General features: G+C 35.7%; 1 pseudogene; it reads left to right on the top strand.

Moving 5' to 3' along the window:
* The first annotated feature begins 9,096 nt into the window (after positions 1-9,096).
* Positions 9,097-17,579, top strand: LOC114297882 (UDP-glucosyl transferase 73CC6-like; annotated as a pseudogene).
* The last annotated feature ends 4,866 nt before the right edge of the window (positions 17,580-22,445 follow it).

Genomic DNA, 22,445 nt, shown 5'->3' on the forward strand with positions numbered 1-22,445 from the left:
AGGACACATATTTGTTTATCTATTTAAATCTCACCTATCTATCTATCTATCTATCTATCTATCTATCTATCTATTTGTTTGTCTATCTAATTATTTGTTCAAATTTCCAATTATCTATATATGCGTCACTTATCTATCTAATGTTATTAATTTGTCCACCTCATTGCCACTAGCCACCGCCGGCTACCATTGGTGACTTTTTTGACCAATTTTCAACACGTGTTATTATCACTAAAAAATTTTAAACTTTGGAACAAATAACATATAACCCCACAAGAATGGACTTTTCACCAACTAACCAAAAAAGAATAATATTAAAACTAGCAACATTATTAAAATACTACAAATGAAAAATAATTGCCTCATATTATTTTTTTGAGACTACAATATGTAAGACAATGTTGCCAGTGTATTTGTCCGTCATATCAAGGATATCCTCCTTATTGAATTGCTAAGATGTTCCACCAACACGTTGAAAGCTTCAAATTGGTTGTCATTCACCGCCAGGTGAACAACTTTCTCTCCTCTCGCCATCACACCTTCGACAGAATCTGCACAAGTTGAAAGCAATTCTCTTAACACAAGAACTCTGCCTTCGATCACCGCGTAATGGAGGGGTATCCTTTGTGATAACCCTGTTTCGTATTATGCTAATTGGTCCTTATTATGAATGTGATTATGTGTTTGATATGATTTTGTGTGCCATTTATGTGAAAATATGTGATTTTGAATTTCTATCTGTTTACCGTAGGAATATCTGTTTGATTATCTGCTTTGGAATTTAAATTGAAGGCTCTATCGGCCGCGGAATCCGAAATTGACTGTGCCATTGTGATGGGCGTAATTTTTAGAGCCTACGGTGAAATTTAATTAAAAATTGATTCGGATCAAATTAAATAGATTAAATTGGTGCTTTAGTGCTCAATTATTTAATCTTAATTAATTGTGCTTATGAGAGCTTATATAAAGGACCCTTATACACTCAATTCCTCTCTTTTATTTCATTTTGGCTGATTTTGGCTCTCTAGAAAGTGAGAGAACCGAATTAGGGAGGGAGAGTGTAGGAGATTGAAGGTTTGATCAAGAAGCTCGAGAATTTTGAAGCTACATTCAAGAATTAAGCATAGGTTTGGAAGATTAAAGCTCCTAGGTGAGTAATCAACCCTTAATTCATGAGTTTGAATTGTGATTTTTTGAATTGAAGATTAAATGGTGAGTTAGATCATGAATTGAGTTGATTAAGTTGAGAATGAAGTCCATGTGTGCATGCATGTAGAGAATTCCTATGAAACTACATAATCTAGCATGTAATATGTGAATTATGAAAGATTGTGGGTTGAATCATACATGCAAGCATGGTTTTAGTTGAGCTTCATGAGACTGAACGCCATTTGCACCATATTTTTGACATGCATGTTTGGTTATTGGAGATATGGAGCTCATATGAGATTTGAATGCATGAGTTTTGATTATACAAAGAAGTGTTGATTAATTTTGAAGATTTGACCATGATTTTGAATAATTAGCCTCGTGTTGGTTACATGCTCATGATATATAATGTATTTGCATGTTTTGGAACCAAAATTATGAGTTTTGAACCTTTGGAGGTCGAGTTTGAGCTTAAGAACAAGTTCTGGAAAACCCAGAATTCTTGACGTCCGCTCAAGTGGGGGAACCACCGCTCGAGCATAAAATACGAGCTCCCAGAATATTTTGCAGACATGATGTACGCTCGAGCGGGGAAGTTCGCGCTCGAGCAGGGAGCTATGTAGAATGACCTTCAGCTCGAGCGTCCAAGTTCACGCTCGAGCGTAAAAATAAGGCAACCAGCACTTTTGCAAATCTAATGGGTCCGCTCGAGCGGGAAAGCCCACGCTCAAGCGGAGACCCCTGTTTTTGAAATTTTGTCAATGTGTTCTATGTTTCGTTTTCCGTTCTCTTTCACTTCTAAGTACTCTTAGGCATGCATTGAGCATTATGAATGAATTAAAAGAATAACAAATAAGCCTAAAAAGGAAAATGTGAATTAAGAATGAATTGGATTGTTTGTGACCCATTGTATTCATGGAACGTATAGGGTCGAGCTCCAGGGCAAATCATCCAGCCGATCACTGTGAGTAATATCTTATTAAAGATATTTTGAAATGTGTTATTTGTCCAACCACTTATTTCTCTATAAGTCTTATGAGTTTGTTGAGTTGAATTGTGGACAAATGTTTGCTATGCCATATGGTTGGGCCTAAGGCCGTTTGCTATAAATGAATAGGCCAAAGGCCAGTTTGACATGAATGAAAGAATGAATGGGCCAAAGGCTAGTTTGACATGAATGAAGGAATGAATGGGCCAAAGGCCAGTTTAACATGAATGAAAGAATGAATGGGCCAAAGGCCAGTTTGACATGAATGAAGGAATGAATGGGCCAAAGGCCAGTTAGACATGAATGAAAGAAAGAATGGGCCAAAGGCCAGTTTGACATAAATGAAATAACGAATGGGCCAAAGGCTAGTTTGACATGAATGGAAGAATGAATGGGCCAATGGCCGTTTGACATGAGTGATACGAATGAATTGGGCCTGAGGCCATATGATGTACTTGGAACCGCAGTCACTTGACTTGTATGTATTTATATGCTAGATAGAAATACGAATTGGGCCCAAGGTCGTTTGAAGCACGTTGTTCTAAATACCGGTTGTGTAACTTCTTTATTTGATATTATTCACTGTGCTTTCGCTCACACTCATTCATGTGTCTGTAGGTGAGCCAAGGGAGGTTCAAACCCAGCCTTAGTGAAGTTGTGTGGAACAACCAAGTTTTGGAGAGTCAACCGATACGTCTCACGCACGAGCCTTGTCCTCACCCTTTTGTCATATTGTTACATTTTGTCATGTTGGCGAGAACTTTGGATTACAGTTGTAAATAAGTTTTGGTTAGGCTGGCTAAGACTTGCATGATCCTGTTATGTAAAGTATATGTATATATTGACTTCCTTTTGATGTGAGTTATTAACGAACATTTTGTGAAATGATATGGCGTGCCATGTAAGCACAACTCTATGGACAAAAGTTTGGAATTGCTTCCGTTTGGCCCCTTAACTATGTTAAAATATATTTGATTTGTTTTGAGGCCGTACTGGCCGGTTATGTCCTAAACCCATGGAGGCAAATTCGGGTCATGACACATTTCCTCTCTTCCCTTGAGCTTACACACACTCTTGTCTACTTCCAACAATTCCTTGACAATGGGGGTTTTTGTTTGGGCTTTTTTGAGCCAACTTATAGCTTCTAGTTTTGGAAAAACTATTTTGGACTGTTTGGTTAAACTTATTTCAAACAGTTTTCTGATTCTAACAACTTATTTTAACTCAAAACAACTGATTCTGAGAAGCTGCTCACCTCTTACTTTTGATTATCAGCTTTTGCTGTGAACATGTTAATTTATGATTATATTCTTAGATTTTTTTAAAAAAAAAAATAGAAAAAGATCCAAATGGACTATAAATTATTATTATTTTTTTTTATGAGAAATGTAAACAAGTAGTAAATCACAAAAAATAAAAGTTAATTGAAAAAGTTACTTCACAACTTATTTAACAAACGCTACTCAGCAACTTAAATTTATAATCCAACAGGTACACCAAACAGATTAACAACTTCTGATTAAAGTCATAATTAATAATCCGTTAAATTATAATCTATAATCTATTTTAACAAACAGATCAATCTCGATATCTCAATTAGTCGACGCAATATGCAAGGGGCTGAAACCATCTCAGTTCAATTCAGCAGCAATTCTCTTGTTAGTTATATTTTTTAGATTATAAGGCCTCGTTTGGGAATAGGTTTTTTTTTGGTAAATTTTTGACTCTTTGGCTAAAATGTAATGTAAAAAAAATTAGTATGTTTGTGATGAATTTTTGACTTTTTGTGAAAAAAATGTGCAAAAGTAGAGAGAAAATGAAATTTTTGACTTTTTGATATGTGTTGTTAGCTTTTTAATTTTTTTATTGACTTTTTAACTTTTTAACTAAAAAAATTAATTGTCAAACGACGCCTAAATGTCTAATTGAAAATATGAATTCCAAACCTTTAAAAAAAATAAAAAAGCAATCTAAAAAAATATCCTACATAAATTTGTTACTAACAAAAAATTCCTAGAACCAAATAAAAGTAAATTTAATTAAGGGAGTTTTTTTGATAAATCCATTTTCTAAGAGTTTTATTCCATCCAACCCATATTCTTTTTGACTATTCCATTAGGTCCAATTTGAGATAAGAAGACCAAAATACCCTTTTCATCTACTTATGTTCCATTTAGTTCACATTATTTTCTTATGTTTCAATAAGTCATATGGGTGACATAATTACCAAAATACCCTTAATGTGAATGTTCACACCGTCAATATAAATGTTTATATCGTCAATGTGTAGGGGCCCGACTCATGTCGATCCTCGTGAGTGCTTGGAAAAATTCGAGTCGGACCGGGCCGGCCCACAAGCCAAAAAAATAGGCCCGACCCGGCCCGTTGATAATATGAATATTCACATTGACAAGTTAACATTCACATTGATAGGAGTGTAAAATTGGCCTACGGCCCGTGGGTGGCCCGAAACCAGCCCGTCGCCCGGGGCGGGCCCGGGCCGGCCCGTTTACAATATGAATATTCACATTGACATATTAACATTAACATTAACATTGACAAGAGTGTAAAATTGGCCCATGACCCGTGGGCAGCCCGAAGCCCGGGCCCGGGACCGAGTCAGGGCGGGCCCGGCCCGGCCTATTGACAATGTGAATATTCACATTAACAAGTTAACATTCACATTGATAGGAGTGTAAAATTAGCCCGCGGCCTGTGGCCGGCCCAAAACCCGCCTGCGACTCGTAGACTGCCCTGGGCGAGTCCGGCCTGACCCGTTGATAATGCAAATATTCACATTGACATGTTAACATTCACATTGATAAGAGTATAAAATTAGCCCGCACCCCGTGGTTGCTCGAAACTAGCCCACGGCCTGTGGGCGGCCCGGGGCGGGCCCGACCCGGCCTATTGACAATGTGAATATTCACATTGACATATTAACATTCACATTGATAAGAGTGTAAAATTGACTCGCGTCCCATGGGCGGCCCGGGGCGAGCCCGGTCCGACCCGTTGACAATGTGAATATTCACATTGACATATTAACATTCACATTGATAGGAGTGTAAAATTGGCCTGTGGGCCGTAGGCGGCCCGAAGCCCGCCCGCTGCCCAGGGCGGGCCCGGCCCGGCTCGTTGACAATGTGAATATTCACATTGACATATTAACATTAACATTGATAAGAGTGTAAAATTAGCCCGTGACCCGTGACCCGTGGGCAGCCTAAAGCCCGGCCCCAGGCCGACGCAGGCCCGACCCGTTGACAACGTGAATATTCACATTGACATGTTAACATTCACATTGATAAAAGTGTAACATTAGCCCGTGCCCCGTGGCTGCCCGAAACACGTCCACGGCCCGTGGGCGGCCCGAGGCGGGTCCGGCCCGGCCTGTTGATAATGTGAATATTCACATTGACATGTTAACATTTACATTGATAAGAGTGTAAAATTGAATCGCGTCCCATGGGCGGCCCGGGGTGGCCCGGGTTTGGGTCTGGGCCTACCCCGGGCCGCGGGCGAGCTTCAGGCAGCGGACAAGTTTTACACTCCTATCAATATTAATGTTAACATGTTAATGTGAATATTCACATTGTCACGGGTCGGGCCAAGCCCGCCTCGGGCTGCGATCGGGCTTCGGGCCGTCCACGGGCTGCGGGCCAATTTTACACTCCTATCAATGTGAATGTTAACATATCAATGTGAATATTTACATTGCCAACGGGCCGGGCCCGCCCTGGCCCGAGGTCAGGCTTCGGGCTGCCCACGGGTCACGGGCCAATTGTACACTCTTATCAATGTGAATGTTAACATGTCAATGTGAATATTCACATTGTCAACAGGCCGGGCCGGGCCCGCCTCGGGCCGCCCACGGGCCGTGGGCGGGTTTCGGGTAGCCACGGGGCGCGGGCTAATTTTACACTCCTATCAATGTACATGTTAACATGTCAATGTAAATATTCACATTGTCACGGGTCGGGCCCAGCCCCTGTGGTGGGGCTTCGGGTCGCCCACGGGCTGCGGGCCAATTTTACACTCTTATCAATGTGAATGTTAACATGTCAATGTGAATATTCACATTGTCAACGGGCCGGGCCGGGCTCGCCCCGGGCAGCAGGTGGGCTTTTGGTCGTCCATGGACCGCGGGCCAATTTTATACTCTTATCAATGTAAATGTTAACATGTCAATGTGAATATTCACATTGTCAACGGGTAGGACCGGGCCCCCCCGAGCTGCCCATGGGCCGCGGGCGGGTTTCGCGCCGCCACGGGACGGGGGCCAATTTTACACTCCTATTAATGTGAATGTTAACATGTCAATGTGAATATTCATATTGTCAACGGGCCGGGCCGGGCCGAGTCGCGCCCGCCCTGGGCTGCTGTCTAGTTTTATTCTCTTATCAATGTGAATGTTCATGTTAATATGTCAATGTGAACATTCACATTGTCAACAGGCCGGGCCGAGCCCACCCACGGGCCGTTGTCGGGTTTAGGGCAGCTACGAGGCGCGGGCTAATTTTACACTCCTATCAATGTGAATGTTAACATGTCAATGTGAATATTCACATTGTCAACGGGCCGGGTCGGGCCAGCCCCGGGCTGCGGGCGGGCTTTTGGCCGCCCATGGGCCGCAGCTCAATTTTATACTCTTATCAATGTGAATGTTAACATGTCAATGTGAATATTCACATTGTCAACGGGCCGAACCGGGCCCGCGCCGGGGCCGCCCATGGGCCGTGGGCGGGTTTCGCTCAGCCACGGGACGGGGGCCAATTTTACACTCCTACTAATGTGAATTTTAACATATCAATGTGAATATTCACATTGTCAACGGGCCGGGCCCGTCCTGGCTTGCGGGCGGGTTCCGGGCCGCCCATGGGCTAATTTACATTCCTACAAATGTGAATTTTAAAATATGAATGTTCACATCATTAAATTGCTAATCGTTGAAAAAATATTTATAAGGGTATCAAAATTAAATATAAGGGCATAAATGTCCAAGAAAATAGTGTAAATCAAGAAAATGGACTTTATGGAATAAAACTATATATACATAGGACTAAATGGGTTAAAAAATTCATTCATGGACTTCTTGAGTTAAAACACTTTAAATTGGACTTATCAATAAAAATCTCTTTAATTAATTATTAAAAATTATACTCAATATTTAAATGTTAAAAGTCTCACTTTAATATTTTGCCTAAGCCCAAGCCCGCGAAAAGGGTGGAGCCGCCCTTGGCTTTCTCTCCATCCTTCCATTTATTGACGCCTCGTTTGGAAATAGATTTTTTTTAATAATTTTTTAATTTTTTAATTAAAATATAATGTAAAAAAATTAATATGTTAAGGATAATTTTTTAATTTTTTTATGAAAAGATGTGTAAAAAATAAAGAGAAAAGAAAATCTTTAACATCTTAATATAAATTGTTGGCTTTTTAATTTTTTTAGTGACTTTTGACGTTTTGACTAAAATAACTATTTGCCAAACGAGACATGAGTATATCAAAAAATTACTAAAAACATTGAAACCAACGCATTGAGCCCTCATTTCACATAAGTTAAAAGGGTTTTTTTTGGTTAAAATAATCACAAAAATATAAAATAATTTTTTTAATTTAGTAAGATAAAATATCACATTCAAATTATAATCATTTTATTTTTTCATTCACAAAATTAAAAAGTCAAAAAACTTTTTCAAAACGAGATTTTTTAATTCCAGTTTAAAATAGTTAAAAAATCAAAAAAATTAACCCACATCTAAATGATGAATAATTTTTTTTGTATAACTCTTTTTTCGGAATTACAATTGGTGAAGTCCAATTTGGAGATTTTTTTTTAAAAGGTACATATTTCTACATAAAAAAATAGGTCAAGATATATGTGTTCATGCGCAACGATAGAAACCACTAAAAATAGTGTTCTAAAACAATTATTAATGATGTGATATTTATTTTATTTTATTTTTAAAAAAAAGAAAGACATAACAATACTGTGACAGTGGGTGGGATCCACTGTTACATCATTAGTGATAGTACTAATTAGTGTTCTTAGTAGTGTTTTGACAAGTTAATAAAAAGTTGACTTTTTTATTTTTTAACATTTTTTAATAACCTTTTTGACAAAAAATTAGATTATTTTTAATAAAAAAATTAATTTTTTTGACTAAAAAAAATTATAAAGTCAAAATATTGATTTTTACCAATCTTACCAAAGCGCCCCTCACTCATTTTCCATGTATTCATTTTCTCCTATCACCTAAGCCTATATTGTTTACATGCGGCAATAATTTCTATTGCATCACATGGTGACGTAGCAATATTAGAAGACAAAAATGTCAATTTACTCTTTTTTTTATTTTAGGTATATTATTTTCTTACAAATTTTTTTATAAAAAATAAAACAAAAATTTAAACATATAAAAAAATTTTACATCATATTTTAATTAAAAAATTACTTAAAAAAAAAAAACCCCTATTCCGAGACATCATAATGAATTTTTTTTACTTTCAATTAAAATTAAAAGTTGCAACGAAAGGAGACTCGAAACAGTTGTTCTACCAAACTTGTTTTCGGTACTTGTTCTGACAGCAATGCTAAACACTTGTCCTACCAAACTTTTCCCTCTTATCAATTCATGCATTGCACACTTTGGCCTTGTTTGGTTTGTGTTTCTCAAAAAATTTTGAAAAAAATTCTCTACAAATAAGTTTTCAAAAGTAATCAAACCAAACAAATTTTTCTAAAAAAATTTCTCAAAACTTGTTACAAGTTTTCCAAACAAATCTCTCTCTCATACACATCAAATCAATCACTTTTTCCAAAACTCTCTCTCAAAATAATTTTCCAAAACATCTTTTGAAAAAAATCAAACCAAACAATTTTTCGTACTTTTTATTTTTAAAACTCATCTCCCAAACACAAACCAAACATACCCTTTGATTTTGCAGCAAACCAAAACCCCTCTCTCTCTCTCTCTCTCTCTCTCTCCTCTTTCTGTACATTTGGTACCGGACTAACAATGGAGTCACCACCACGCCCACTCTCACTCTACTTCATTCCCATGTTAGCACCTGGACATTTGATCCCACTCTTCGAAATGTCCCGCCTCTTCTCCGCCCGCGGCCACCGTGTCACCATCATCACCACCCCTTCCAACGCCGCCATTTTCCAAAAAACCATCGACCAAGACGTCGTCGCCGGCCGCCCCATCTCCACCCACACCTTCCCCTTCCCTTCGAAAGAAGTCGGCCTCCCCGAAGGCCACGAAAACCACTTCTTCACCAAAGACATCGCCGAAGCCACCAAACTCCATAACGGTATGCATCTCCTCAAGGACAAAATGGAGGAATTCATCTCCGACAACCCCCCCGATTGCATCTCCTCCGACATGTTCCACCCTTGGACCGCCAACCTCGCTATCAAACTCCGAATCCCTAGAATCGTCTTCCATGCCACCTGCATCTTCGCTATGACCCTCAAGGACTCCATGAGAAAACCTGACTCTCCTCACCTCTATGTTCAGTCCGACGACGAACCCTTCTTGATTCCGGGTCTTCCCGATCCGATCACCATGATCAGGTCTGCGCTTCCTGACTACGTTCGGACCCCAAACGGGTACACCCAGTTGATGGAACAGTTCAGAGAAGCGGAGCTGAAAAGTTACGGAGTTTTGGTTAACAATTTCTACGAATTGGAGTCTGATTACTGCGAACACTACAAGAAAATCATGGGTCACAAGGTCTTTCACGTTGGTCCAGCGGCTCTGATTCATCGAAACGCCGCCGAACAGGTCAATCGAGGCCATAGAACGGTGGTCGGAGAGCACGAGTGCCTGAGTTTTCTCAACTCGAGGAAATCCAGCTCAGTCCTCTATATCTGCTTTGGGAGCTCGTGCATTTTCCCCGATAACCAGCTCATGGAAATCGCTTGCGGAATCGAAGCTTCGGGGCATCAGTTCTGTTGGAAAAATGGTTTAATATAGGCATATTTTTATTAGCTCAAAATTGAGTGGGCCCCAAACGTCTTTTGGGGTGGGTCCGAAGAGGTGACGTGTTCCTTGCCATGTGGCAAGTCACACGGTGAAGACGGAACGTCAAAACCATTTATGAGTGAATGGGAAGTTGACGTCGTTTTCGAGTCTAACATTAATTTTTTAGATAAAATTCCTTTGAATTTTTTCAATAAAAATTATTGTGGGAATTTAATTTAAATTCTAAATTCAAATTTTGGGTTCCTGAGTGGTTTCCTAAAATTTGTAATTGTGGGAATTTAATTTAATTCTAAATTCAAATTTTTGGATTCCTAAGTGGTTTTCTAAAATTTGTACCTCTTACTTTATTTATTAAATTATTCAATTTGTTTAATATATATATATATTCAATAGTTTAATATATATATATATGTTCAAAATAATTTATTAAATAAAGGTAAAACAGATTTTTATATTCCAAACAGTTTAGTATTTTGTGCATTGGCTATTTGTCAAATTATTTGGAAAGGAAATTGTTCCTGTACAAACGGTCCAAATTGTTTGACTTAAGGTGTGCACCTGTTCATTTGGATTAAATCTGTTCAAAACAGTTGGGCAACCCTTTTTGCACCTTTTCGGGTCTATTATAATTGCCTATAAATATTTGGTATTTCCAACAGTTTTTGGGATGGAAAAAACAGTCTCAAATTTCGTCTTTTTGCTATCAAAATTTCTTTTAGTGCACTATTCTTCATTTTAGATTTAAGAATAAATATTCAGAGAGATAGAACACAGGTTTGGTTCGTCGAACAAATTTATTTGAAGTGCTTCTATAAATTTGTGAAGATCATTGTATCCTGGGAGATAGACGCCACTCAACCGTAAGTACCATAGCGGGGCGAATCTGTCTTAAGGACAGAGTGTCACACACTCGACTTGGTCTTGTAATTTTATTTGGTTCAATAAAATAAATCCGGTATGTTATTTTTTTTATTTTTTTTGAATTTGTTTCTTGTTATTTTATTTACACAGAAGATTGTTCCAACAATCTTAAAACAATCTTAAGACAGATTCGAATTATTCTGTTTACAGAATTTTTCGTTTGTTTTCCTTTTTCCATTCTTCGTAAATAATTTCGGAAGAAAGTTATTTTCTATGAATTTACAAAATAATATTCTGGTTGGAAAAACAAATAGTGATTATATGCTATTTGACAGATAGTAGTAATATACTGTCTCTTTTCTTTGACAACAACTAGTAGTACGATACTGGTGTCATTAACAATTCAGAATATATTTTTGTGAAATTTTTTCAGAAATTAATTTTGGGTTTTAGAAATTATTTTCTGAGTTTTCATTAATTAAAATTCTGTTTCAGTATTTTAATTATTGAAGTGTTACTGAAATTAATTTTCTTGTGTGGAATTAATTTGGTTAAATAAAATTTTATTTTATTTCCAAATTAATTGAAAAATAAAAGTTATAGTTATTATTTCTTTTATTTTTATAGAATTTAATTTCCTTGTGTGGAATTAATTTGGTTAAATAAAATTTTATTTTATTTCCAAATTAATTGAAAAATAAAAGTTATAGTTTTTATTTCTTTTATTTTACAGAATTTAATTTTCTGTGTGGAATTAATTTGTTTAAATAAAATTTTATTTTATTTTCAAATTAATTGAAAAATAAAAGTTACATTCTTGTTTCTTTTATTTTTACAGAATTTAATTCTGTGAATTTGGTTTAATTTTCTGTGTAGTATAAATTCTAATTATAATTTTGTTTTTATAATTTAGAATTTATGGCTACTAAAACTGGTCAAACTTATGTTCAAACCAGTACTGGTATGGTAATTGCCATTACTCCAATTTCTCCTTTTGTTGGGACTGTGCCAGTGAATAATAGTGAAAAGGCAGAGAAGTTCTTAAGAACTAATTTTTGCAAAGGCAAAGGAAGAACAAGTAAGAAGGTTACTAAAGCCGATATAACCAAAATGGATATAATTTCCAATGGTGTAGATGTCATAAATCTTTCTGTAGTTGTTTCCGAGGCAAATCTTGTCGGAAATCCTAAAGAATGGTGGGTGGACACTGGTGCTACTCGCCATATTTGTGCCGACAAAAAGATGTTCACATCTTATTCTTTAGTGGACAATGGTGAACAACTTTTTATGGGCAACTCCTCAACTTCCAAAGTTGAAGGACAAGGAAAGATTGTACTCAAGATGACATCTGGAAAGGAACTCACTCTCAACAATGTGTTGCATGTACCGGACATTCGCAAGAATTTAGTTTCCGGATCTTTGTTGAGTAAGAATGGGTTTAGGCTAGTTTTTGAAAGTGACAAGTTTGTACTTACCAAAAACGGGATGTATGTAGGAAAAGGTTATATGTCTGATGGCCTTTTCAAGTTAAATGTAATGACCGTTGTACCCTCAGTTATTAATAATACTACATCTTCTTCTTACTTGCTTGAGTCTTCAAATTTATGGCATGGTAGACTAGGACATGTTAATTATGGATCTTTGCGTAGATTAATTAATATGGAATGTTTACCTAAATTTAACATTGATTCAAATCATAAATGTGAAATTTGCGTTGAGGCAAAATTATCTAAAACTCCTTTTCATTCAATTGAAAGAAGTACGGAACCACTTGAATTAATTCATAGTGACATTTGTGATTTTAAATCAATTCAAACCAGAGGTGGAAAAAAGTATGTAATCACTTTTATAGATGACTATACTAGATATAGTTATATTTATTTAATTCGAACCAAGGATGAAGCTTTGGAAACTTTCATTCAATATAAGAATGAAGTAGAAAATCAACTTGGTAAGAAAATCAAGAAACTTAGAAGTGATAGAGGTGGTGAATATGAATCACCTTTTGGTGAGTTTTGTAAAGAACATGGAATAATTCATCAAACCACTGCTCCTTACTCACCTCAGCAAAATGGAATTGCTGAAAGGAAAAATAGGACTTTAAAAGAAATGATGAATGCCATGTTAATTAGTTCTGGATTACCTCAGAACTTGTGGGGGGAAGCAATACTTTCTGCTAATTATATTTTAAATAAAGTACCCCGAAAGAAAATAAATCAAACACCTTATGAATTATGGCATGGAAGAGTACCATCCTACAAATACTTAAAAGTGTGGGGGTGTTTGGCTAAAGTGGCTATTCCTAGTCCTAAAAAGACTAAGATAGGTCCTAAGACCATTGATTGCATTTTCATTGGTTATGCCAAGAATAGTAGTGCATATCGGTTTTTGATTCATAAATCAAAACATTCCGAAATGCATGTAAATACTATTATTGAATCTCGGAATGCATCGTTCTTTGAACATGTATTTCCGAATAAGATTGGACAAGAGACTAGTAATAAGAAAAGATCTTTTGATGCTATTGCTAGTAATGATCAAGAACATGATCAAGAACAAGAGTTAGATCAAAATGAGGAAGAAGAACCTAGGCGTAGTAAACGTGCTAGAACCTCAAAATCTTTTGGTCCAGATTTTCTAACATATATGGTAGAAAATGAGCCTTTAACTTTTAAAGAGGCTATGTCCAGTCCTGAAGCTCCTTTATGGAAAGAAGCTGTCAACAGTGAAGTTGAATCCATCTTACAAAATCACACTTGGGAATTAGTGGATTTACCTCCAGGTTGTAAACCTCTTGGATATAAATGGATTTTCAAAAGGAAAATGAAAGCGGATGGATCAATTGACAAATACAAGGCAAGACTTGTAGTCAAAGGATTTAGACAAAAAGAAGGTCTTGATTACTTTGACACGTACTCACCGGTTACTAGAATAACATCCATTAGAATGCTAATTGCCATTGCATCTCTATACAATCTAGAAATTCATCAAATGGATGTTAAAACCGCTTTCTTAAATGGTGAGTTAAATGAAGAAATTTACATAGAACAACCAGAAGGGTTTTCTGTTCCAGGGAAAGAAAAGAAAGTGTGTAAATTGGTTAAATCATTATATGGTTTAAAACAAGCGCCAAAGCAATGGCATGAGAAATTTGACAAGGCAATGATGTCAAATGGATTTAAAATTAATGAGTGTGACAAATGTGTTTATATTAAAAACACAGATAAAGGTTATGTCATTGTATGTCTATATGTAGATGATATGCTCATCATTGGTAGTAATAATGACATGATTAAAACTACCAAGAAAATGTTGAATAAACATTTTGACATGAAGGACATGGGCATTGCTGATGTAATACTTGGTATGAAAATTACCAAAACATCAGAAGGATATGCTTTGTCACAATCTCATTATATTGAGAAAATACTTGACAAGTTCAGCAAAGATGATGATCATCTAGCTAGAACACCTGTAGATGTTAATTTGTATCTTTCTAAAAATGTACAGGAAAGTATTTCTCAATTAGAGTATGCCCAAATTATTGGAAGCTTAATGTACTTGATGAACTGCACTCGCCCAGATATAGCTTATGCAGTAAGTAAATTAAGTAGATATACGAGTAATCCGGGAGTAGAACACTGGAAAGCAATTATAAGGGTTCTAAGATATCTCCGATTTACTCGTAACATTGGGCTGAATTATACTAGATATCCAGCAGTACTTGAAGGATACTGTGATGCAAATTGGATATCGGATACAAGAGACTCGAAGTCCACCAGTGGGTATGTCTTTACTCTTGGTGGGGCGGCTGTATCTTGGAAATCTTCCAAACAGACTTGTATTGCTAGGTCTACTATGGAATCTGAATTCATAGCTTTAGACAAAGCAGGGGAAGAGGCAGAATGGCTTCGCCACTTCCTTGAAGATATTCCAATTTGGCCAAAACCGGTGCCTGCTATATGCATACATTGTGATAGTCAATCAGCAATAGGTAGAGCACAGAGTCATATGTATAACGGTAAGTCTCGACACATTCGTCGTCGACATAATACCGTAAGACAACTACTCTCTAATGGAATTATTTCCATAGAATATGTTAAGTCTAAAGACAACATAGCGGATCCACTAACCAAAGGGTTAGCAAGAGTGTTAGTTGAGAATTCATCGAGGGGAATGGGACTAAAGCCTATTTAATAAGAGTTACCACAACGGCAACCCAACCTAGTTGACTGGAGATCCCAAGATCTAGGTTCAAAGGGACAACCGAGTTGTGATTGACTCAGAAGGATCACTGTGGAGTCCAACTCCTACCCATTTCTATGATGAAAAAGTGATGTCTGCAGCGATTTAGGATAAGTAATACTTTTAATAATTCTTATATCTAGGTAAACCTAGTGGAGTATGGCAGGATACTCTTCATAAGAATTACCTATATGAGTATGAACTGGGCCGGTTCTATGAGATTTGTGAAGGGCTACAATTCTCTAAAGCACTCATGAAGACCAGGTTGTTCAGGGCCAAAATGAACACAATAGTGAGAACTAAACTGTGTCTGGAGATATACTGTGTGAGTTCTATTGTCTTGGTTTACACAAACGGCTGAACAGTTCAAGACATCATGTTCACTGGTTAGCTAGTAAATCCGATAGTGTCTCACAAGGGAAGGTTCAAAGCCAAAAGCTACCTATCATTTGCAGAATATTTCCAATTTCTGTACTCTCTGATTAGATCATGTTGTTGCATTTTCTCTCCGTCAAATTCCTTTCATGTGGGGGATTGTTGGAAAAATGGTTTAATATAGGCATATTTTTATTAGCTCAAAATTGAGTGGGCCCCAAACGTCTTTTGGGGTGGGTCCGAAGAGGTGACGTGTTCCTTGCCATGTGGCAAGTCACACGGTGAAGACGGAACGTCAAAACCATTTATGAGTGAATGGGAAGTTGACGTCGTTTTCGAGTCTAACATTAATTTTTTAGATAAAATTCCTTTGAATTTTTTCAATAAAAATTATTGTGGGAATTTAATTTAAATTCTAAATTCAAATTTTGGGTTCCTGAGTGGTTTCCTAAAATTTGTAATTGTGGGAATTTAATTTAATTCTAAATTCAAATTTTTGGATTCCTAAGTGGTTTTCTAAAATTTGTACCTCTTACTTTATTTATTAAATTATTCAATTTGTTTAATATATATATATATATTCAATAGTTTAATATATATATATATATATGTTCAAAATAATTTATTAAATAAAGGTGAAACAGATTTTTATATTCCAAACAGTTTAGTATTTTGTGCATTGGCTATTTGTCAAATTATTTGGAAAGGAAATTGTTCCTGTACAAACGGTCCAAATTGTTTGACTTAAGGTGTGCACCTGTTCATTTGGATTAAATCTGTTCAAAACAGTTGGGCAACCCTTTTTGCACCTTTTCGGGTCTATTATAATTGCCTATAAATATTTGGTATTTCCAACAGTTTTTGGGATGGAAAAAACAGTCTCAAATTTCGTCTTTTTGCTATCAAAATTTCTTTTAGTGCACTATTCTTCATTTTAGATTTAAGAATAAATATTCAGAGAGATAGAACACAGGTTTGGTTCGTCGAACAAATTTATTTGAAGTGCTTCTATAAATTTGTGAAGATCATTGTATCCTGGGAGATAGACGCCACTCAACCGTAAGTACCATAGCGGGGCGAATCTGTCTTAAGGACAGAGTGTCACACACTCGACTTGGTCTTGTAATTTTATTTGGTTCAATAAAATAAATCCGGTATGTTATTTTTTTTTATTTTTTTTGAATTTGTTTCTTGTTATTTTATTTACACAGAAGATTGTTCCAACAAGTTCATCTGGGTAGTGTTTGGGAAGGAGGAAAATGAAAAGACGAAGAGAAAAACAAGTGGTTCCCGACAGGGTTTGAAGAGAGGACCAAAGATAAAGGTATGATCATCAGAGGTTGGGCACCACAGGTGTTGATCTTGGACCACCCATCAGTTGGTGGATTTTTGACTCACTGTGGTTGGAACTCAGTGATTGAAGGTATAAGTGCAGGGTTACCATTGATCACGTGGCCTCTGTATGCTGAGCATTTTTACAATGAGAGGTTGGTGACTCAAGTGTTGGGTATTGGGGTGGAAGTGGGGAAGAAGGATTGGAACTTGTGGATTGATGCTGCAAAGATTGTGGTGAAGAGAGAGAATATAGAGTCCGCCGTGAGGAGAGTGATGGACGGCGGCGATGCGGCGGCGGAGATGATGAGAGAGAAGGCCAAAGCTCTGGGAGAAATGGCCCATAAGGCTGTTCAAGAACGTGGGTCCTCTCATAGAAATTTAACGGTGTTGATTGAAGAGCTGAAGCAAATTAGAGATCAAAGAGCTGATGATTAAGTGTTCAACATTCAATCATCAACCAAGCCAGAGGTTTGCCCATCATCCATCATCATGTGTTCACATCTATTAGTATCGGTGATCCAGTTTTAATGTTCTGTTTATGTATCTGCTGCTACTATATTGTTGAAATAAGTCATGTGAAATTTGAATGATTTTTATTCAGTAATATTAGAAAATTTAAAAAAAATTATTCATTTTAATCTCTACTATACAATTATTTTTGTTGATAAAATTCTGTTTTTTTATTTTATTGAAGAATCCCTTTTTTTTTATTTTTTTGATGCATTCCCATCTCCAATTTTGATTATTTTTTGAAAAAACTACTCATAAATTCTATTTTAATAAATGTTACTCTAGTTAGTCCGTTTTTTCTTAAACCATTTAATCATTTTTATTTTTAGTATGATATATGTTTTTGGTATATTATATATAAAGTTTACATTTTTACCCCTAACAACATCCAACATCATCAGCAACCAAACAGACATGCCAAAATACACATAAACAAAGCTCATCTGCAATTAGCAGCAATGACGGTCAATCCATCAGTAGTAAACCCCTCACACGAAGAAAAAACAAGCACTTTGAAGTTGTTGAACGATTTTGAGATCAACTCCAAGGACTCGTCAGTCACAACCGTGCGTTTGAGCCGAATCTCCTCCAACCAAGGGTAAGTCCTAGCCATGGCTACGATCCAAGGACTCGTCAGTCACAACCATGCGTTTGAGCTGAATCTCCTCCAACCAAGGGTAAGCCCTAGCCATGGCTACGATCCAAGGGTACACATACCCTCCCTAACCCTCCCGCACTAGATTATAGTCTGCAAAATGAGGCTTCCCTTTGAGTAGTTTACATAACACCCACAAACATCAATGAATCTGATGTTAGATTAATAAATCTGATGTTTGATGTTTGAATCTGATATTCGAATCTGTGGGGGATTTACATAACACCCACAAACATCAATGAATCTGATGTTAGATTAATGAATCTGATGTTTGAATCTAATGTTTAAATCAATCTAATGTTTTGATGATGATTTGATGATGTTGCCGATTTTTGATGATGTTTTGATGATGGTAATTTTTTTTTTAAATGAATTTGATGTTCTAAAGTTGCTGTTGTTCACGATGATGTTCATGATGTTCTGATGTTGCTGTTGTTCACGATGATGTTTGATGATGATTTGGTGATGTTGCCGATTTTTGATGATATTTTGATGATGGTAATATTTTTTTAAATGAATCTGATATTCTGATGTTGCTGTTGTTCACGATGATTCTGATGTTGTTGTTGTTCACGATGATGTTTGATGATGAGTTGATGATGTTGCCGATTTTCGATGATGGTTTGATGGTCGTAAATTTTTTTAAAATGAATCTGATGTTTAAAACATCCACAAACATCAAAAACATCAGATGTTTGGAAAAAGAGGAAAATCTAAAAAAGGTCTATAGTAAGCTTTTTGGGCAATTCGATAAATTACATATAAACACCAACCCAAAATTACCCCCTCAATTACTGACCCAGGCGCGTAAAAAAAATGGGTACTAATGTCTTTACACATAAAATAGGACCTATTAATCCAACAAAAAAACGTCAGGACTAAATGAGTTAATATTCCCAAATTAAAGATTTAATGATGTTTCCTCTTATTTTTGTCTATAGCACTTTCTTTTAGGAAATGAATCAAAATCTAATTTATAGACCTATTTTTAAAATTTAATAATATGTAGATAATTAACTAATTATTAAAAAAAATATAAAATTTGAATTTTATGTTTTGACAGAATGACACCTTACCTAGTTTGGGAAGACTAAATAAGTGCACTTTTTGACGTTTTATGAAATATGGGTTGAGTTTGGGTTGGGTTTGAAGTGATGTGTTAGAGATGTGATGTGACTTAAATAGGATAGTGACTTTTTGACTTTTGTCTTTTTGCAATCATGCCAAACTTGGCTTTCTGAGCAGCCTCAATGAGCTTTCTATCCATTATTTAGATGGGGTACAAAAACTTTTGAACCCATAGCCGGTTGGAGAAATATTATGGATTTTGAAAGAAATATCATGAAATCTTTTATGAAGATTTTTTCTTCTTTAATTAGCGTGTGATATTATTTTTATAGCATTGTTAGGTATCATGAAAAACCTTTCATGAAAATAATCATGAAAGTTTTGTGACCCTTGGATTATATTTAAAATAAAGTACCACACACTAATCAAGGTAATCTAAAGATCATAACTCTTTCATGATTATTTTGATGAAAAGTTTTCATGATCCTTAACTTTTCTCTTATTTTTATGTGTAATCCAATGATGAAAATTCTTTCATGATCATTTTTGTAATATTTTTTTTATAATACCTAACATTATTCAACTGGTTGTCTAGCATTATGTGCTATGGTGTGCTAAAATATTTTAATAAAATTTACTTTTATTGGTTTGGCCAAAAAATAACGAGAGATGTACTAAAAACCAAACATCTTGCACCCCGATCAACATTTCTTCTATCTAATTATAAATACTTAATTAGCAAATGGAGTGAAAATATTATCAATTGAAAAAACATATTAGAAAAACTTAATGAGTAATTGCATCTTGAAAAGTAAGAATAATTGAAGGGTAAATTACATCATTTGGGAGTAAACATTTCAGTTTAAAATTCCAAAAGTCATTAAAAAAAATTAAAAAACAAATAAATTATACAAAAAAAATAAAAAATTTCATTTTCTCTTTACTTTTTGGGAAAATTGGTCTAAGGTCCCTCTCCCACTTTTCATAATGGAAGAGATCCACAAAATTATTTTTTGATGTCTAAGATCCCTAAGCATACAACAGAGAAATTTCAGTCCTTTATATTATCTTCATCATCTGACCCACTGCCATCCCCAACAACCTGACTCTCAGTCCTCCTCATCTTCCAATACTTCCCAAAGCTTTACCCAGTGGAGATTCCTGGCCTCGTTCTCCTTCTCTCCTTTCCTCTCATCGCAATCGCATACATCTTCGTCTCCGAAGCCCTCGTGATCCAGGCGCTCATCTTCATCTCCTACGCCGGACTGAAGATCCGCGACATCGAGCTACTTTGTCGGCTCCAGACATGTGTTTTGGTGCAGCGTTGATACAGGTTCGCTTCCGACGGCGCTGGGTTATACTCTATGATATTTTTGATCGGTACTGGTTGCGTCAATAGTATTTCACTTAAGTTCACTTCTAAACATTCTTCTAGGTGAAGTCGTCTTTGTTGAAGATTACAGTTTATATCTAACACAGTAATTATTTTGTTTGATGAACTTCCAATAAAGATGGATACCCGTATGGAGTCAAGTACTTGGTGTGGTTCTACTTTGTTCCAAGTTACACGTACAGTTCTGTGTATTTGTTCTCTTTTAGCATTTCCAATTATGTTTTGACAAAAAGCAATACATTGACTATTGAAATGTTGGTGTGCTGTTGTACTGGAGGATCTGAATCCTATATTCTTAAGTTCACAAAAATAGAAATTGAAGCCAAGTGTAGATTAATGAGAAAAGTGATCTTCTGGTTGAAACTAGAGAAATTCTTTGATTTTTTAACTGAATTTGCTCTGGGTTGAAACCAGAGAAATTCTCTGGTTTTTGAACTCAATCACCAAGTTCTGTTCATAAAAATACAACTTTACTGTAAATAGAGAGAATTTCTCTGGTTTGTCTGGTTTGAAGAGAATTTCTCTGGTTTTGAACCAGAGAAATTTGTGGGTTTGTGGGTTTGTTAGACATGGGTTTAATTGTAGTTAATAGAGCCAGAGAAATTTGCGAAGTCAAAGAAATTTCCTGGATAGCCATACAAATTTCCTTTCCACAATTTTCTCTGGATTTATTTGGTACTCAAAGAAATTTCAATTTTCTCTGGAGAGAATTTCCTTAGAACTGAAATTTCTCTGGATGTGTATTTGTTCTCTTTTAGCATTTCCAATTATGTTTTGACAAAAAGCAATACATTGACTATTGAAATGTTGGTGTGCTGTTGTACTGGAGGATCTGAATCCTATATTCTTAAGTTCACAAAAATAGAAATTGAAGCCAAGTGTAGGTTAATGAGAAAAGTGATCTTCTGGTTGAAACTAGAGAAATTCTTTGATTTTTTAACTGAATTTTCTCTGGGTTGAAACCAGAGAAATTCTCTGGTTTTTGAACTCAATCACCAAGTTCTGTTCATAAAAATACAACTTTACTGTAAATAGAGAGAATTTCTCTAGTTTGTCTGGTTTGAAGAGAATTTCTCTGGTTTTGAACCAGAGAAATTTGTGGGTTTGTGGGTTTGTTAGACATGGGTTTAATTGTAGTTAATAGAGCCAGAGAAATTTGCGAAGTCAAAGAAATTTCCTGGATAGCCATACAAATTTCTTTTCCACAATTTTCTCTGGATTTATTTGGTACTCAGAGAAATTTCAATTTTCTCTAGAGAGAATTTCTTTGGAACTGAAATTTCTCTGGATTTCAATTTTCTCTGGAGGAAATTTCTCTGGGACTGAAATTTCTCTGGATCCTGTTAAGGGACCTTAGACATCATGAAAATATTTGATGTCCTTTATACTATAAAATCATAATATCAGGGACCTTAAAAAAAATACCCCTTACTTTTTTCATTATTTTTTTTTTGTGTAAAAATTAATAAGTCGTCCTAAAATATACTAGTTTTTTGTACCTTATATTTTAGCTAAAAAATAATTTTTTTTTTTTTTTACTAAAATAGCTTATTCCCAAATGAGTAGTTTCAATTTGAACAATTTGATCTACATACTTTTAAATTTTTTTGCAATGTGGTCCCTTCATTACTAGTCTTAAAATTTAGAATGGAAAAAAATTGTATGTAAAATTAGGAGGACCAAAATAGATTTAAAACAAACTACAGTGACTATTGGCTCTCTAGTTTTGTATGTGATTTTTTTTCATTTAAAATGTTAACAACACATGATAGTTACATTGCAAAATTAAAAATGTTGACATTAAATTATTCAAATTGAAACTACGAATGAAAGTGAAATTTCATTCAAACTAGAGGGAATGATCTCAGCTTA

This window comes from Camellia sinensis, chromosome 2 (genome assembly GCF_055761805.1).
Source record: "Camellia sinensis isolate YWXY chromosome 2, ASM5576180v1, whole genome shotgun sequence".
Classification (NCBI taxonomy): Eukaryota; Viridiplantae; Streptophyta; class Magnoliopsida; order Ericales; family Theaceae; genus Camellia; species Camellia sinensis.